Below are 3,705 nucleotides of genomic sequence, written 5' to 3' on the forward strand. Positions count from 1 at the left end.
TGTGTGTGTGTGTGTGTGTGTGTGTGTGTGTGTGTGTGTGTGTGTGTGTGTGTGTGTGTGTGTGTGTGTGTGTGTGTGTGTTCTAGAGTTACAGATGTTTCCCCAAAAGATGTAATTCCATAAGCTTATCGAAGTTTGAAGTACACACCTGTATATACAAGTGCAATGTATATCTTCTGAATACAAATATCATACATATATGTTCATTGTTTTCGGTGCTTCAGAATTTCCTCTTCTATCTGTAACGTTTTCTATGCTCTCAGTAATTATATATTCAGCGTCCTGCATTTAGTGCTTTTAAGCTTTCAGTATTTGCCTTCTGTATTTAACTTCTCTATGCATTCAGAATATCTCTTTTCAGCTTCTTAGTAGCTACTATTACAACCTAGTTTAATGATCTTTCATAAGCCTTCAAATGATAGTAAGTGGGATATTTACGCTTCCTCAGAAACCACTTCGGACTTCAGTCGATCACTTCTGCGGGTGTTTTCATCTCAAATCTAAAAAAAAAAAAAAAAAAAAAAATGAATATGGTGTTACAATAACTTCCCCTCCATAAACAACTCCCGGATACAGAATACAAGGCGCGTTGACGGGAAAGTTTCGGACTGAATAGATGTTAACAACCCTGGTTTGCTGAGATCCTTATACACCGTCGTAAACATTGATTCGACTGAGAGATAAGCATCCGGGGAGATGAAAATCAGACGAAAGTAAAACAAACATTTCTGCGGAAAATGAAAAATAGACAAAAGACTTCTTAGAAGTGGGGAAATGTAGAGACGTCACAATTTGCATTCCGGAATTCTACCTTAACGAAATTCAAATGTAAAACGAGAATAATTTCAACATTTCTTAATTTCGGGATTACTTGTGGATTTTTTTTTACTTGTTTGATATAACTAAAGGGATTTGTTAACCTTCCTTTTAAGAGTTTTTGTTAATTCAGATTAATCAGTCTTTTAATATAGAGACACTCATAAACTCATATGTGTGTGAGAGAGGATATTTGTATGTGTTTCTGCATTTGTAAGTATATGTATACCTGTATGTGTGCGTGTGTACATGAGCGTGTGTATATGTGTGTATGTGTGCGTGTGTATACGAGCGCGTGTATATGTGTGTATGTGTGTCTATATGCGTATGTGTATATGTATGTGTATGTGTGTACAACCGCATCTGTATGCGTATTTGTGTACATCCACATCTGTATGTGTATGTGTGTACATCCACATCTGTATGTGTATGTGTGTACATCCGCATCTGTATGTGTATGTGCTTACATCCGCATCTGTATCTGCATATATATACATGTATGTATTTATGATATATACATGGACGGGTTAAATCGGGGTCGTATGCTCTCTCTTATCCCCATGCTTCAGTTATGTGCATTTTCATGTATGTTTATTTACGTATTCATTTATACACACATATGCAGATATCTTTTAACATTACTGAATTATACGAGAGCAACTTTATTATCCATTAACGATAGGATTTCCTGCATATGAAAGCTATTATTAATGCTCGCAGTTATTGTGCTTCACTCATTAAAACAAGGCAGGCTTCAGTCAAGTGACGAGTTGGTGAATCACATTTTATTTCGTATCAATATTCCTTACACGCGTTCTCTTCTGGTGTCCATTACTGATGATAATTATCGACGTGCGTGCGTGCGTGCGTGTGTGTGTGCGTGTGTGTGTGCGTGTGTGTGTGTGCGCGCGCGCGCGCGTGTGTGTGTGTGTGTGTGTGTGTGTGTGTGTGTGTGTGTGTGTGTGTGTGTGTGTGTGTGTGTGTGTGTGTGTGTGTGTGTGTGTGTACAAACGTATAAGGTTGTATATTTTAGTACATCACTTAAGGCATATGCTTATTGATCACATCAAGCAGTAATATATTTGTTAAAATAATATGTCGATTCTAGATATATACGGAATGAAGGTAAATCAATAAAACTTGTGTTAGCTTCTCTTCTATTGTGTCAAAGCCATTTCCCTTGTCTCCTGGGTTTAATACTGCATCTCCTAATTTGTATTGACGATTTTTACAATTTTCCGAACCTGACTACCTCTCGTTTATTGTTGTTGAATTCCATTTTCCAAGTAAAACTCTACATGAATAAGTTCTAGATGTCACTTTGGAGGCGGCCTCTATTATCCTTTTATTTGTAATTTTGTCTGCAGACATATTCAGATACTACCTGGGCTTATGTTTGGCCCTAAATTATTAATGAAAATAGTAAACATTATCGGCTCCAAGACCGACCCTTGAGGTACTCCACTAGTTACTCGTCGCCATGTAGAGAGCTTCCTTCTAAATACAGTTCTCATCTGTCTTTCACGAAGAAAGTCTTTCATCTATTCGAGGAATTTGCCTTTTACTCCACCTAAGTATTCTGATTTGCATAATTGTCTTCTTTGAGATACACAATCCACCCAGCCGCCTCATTCTTGTAATATTTTAGAAACTCTATCATAGAAACGGAGGAGATTTACTACGCATGACCTTCCTTTCTTCAAACCATATTGTTTATTTGATATTAGGTCGTAGTTTTCAAGTACGTCAACCCACTGTTTCCTAATTATTCTTTCTAACAGCCTGCATACTACAGTAGTTAACGAAACTGGTCTATAATTTAGAGAGGTTTGTTTGTCGCCGCTCTTATATAAAGGTGTAACAATGGCGAGTTTCCAATCTTGTGGTAGTTTTCCTTGTCTCACTGAATTTTGGAATATTAACAATAACCGAGTACATAGTTCTTTAGCTCTTTCCCTCAGAACCCGGTTAGAAATGTCATCTGGTCTCTCTGCTTTAGTCTTGCCTAACCCTTTTAATAGGCCTTTTTTAATGTGATATTCTGATTTACATTTGTACAGTCCCGTGCCATTTCAAAGTCAGGGTCCTGAACAAACACTGACCGAAATTTCTCATTAAGGATTTTCCGCAGTTCCTCCTCTTTAGTATAAACAATGTTATTGCCTTTGATGGCGGTAATTTGATCTCTCCTTTTAGCCTTACTATTTATGCAGTTAAAGAAGAAATTAGGTTTTATATCCTTGGTAAAGTCTAATTTCGCCTCCCTCACGGTTTGGGTATACTCATTTCCTTCTACTTTATACCCGCTCATACGCTGCCTGAGAGCTGTGTCTTCTGAACCATTTTCAAAGGAGCAATTTGTTTTCTTTCATTTTCTTGCATTTATCACTGAACCACTTTTGGCCGTTTCTTGCTTCAATTTTGAATCTTAGTACCATTTTTCTACTTTTTTTTATAGAATTTAGAATATTGCATCTCAAGGTTCTCTTCCTTTAGGAGTGTTTCCAAGATATCTAAGATACCTTAAAGGCTTTTAAAATTACCTCCCTTGTACTTGTACTTCCCTTTTCTTCCCTTACGATGAGGTTTTCTTGTAATTGACAGTAGCTTAATTTAATTACTACATGGTCACTTTTTCTTAGAGAAGGACAGTACTCCATATCCCTAATGTCATCTTTATGCTTTGTAAATATTAGGTCAAGCGTAGACGGTCTATCTAGACCTCTTATCCTGGTGTGATTCGTTCCATTTTGCGAAAGACAAAATTCATTTACGACTTCTAGTGAGATTGCATTCCACGAATCAGGATGATCGCTGGGGTCAAACTTTCCCAATTAATTTTGCTATTAAAATCCCCTGTTACAAGAATTTCTTTTGCGTTAGTTTTCA

The sequence above is a fragment of the Penaeus monodon genome, chromosome 7, assembly GCF_015228065.2.
Source record: "Penaeus monodon isolate SGIC_2016 chromosome 7, NSTDA_Pmon_1, whole genome shotgun sequence".
Taxonomy (NCBI): domain Eukaryota; kingdom Metazoa; phylum Arthropoda; class Malacostraca; order Decapoda; family Penaeidae; genus Penaeus; species Penaeus monodon.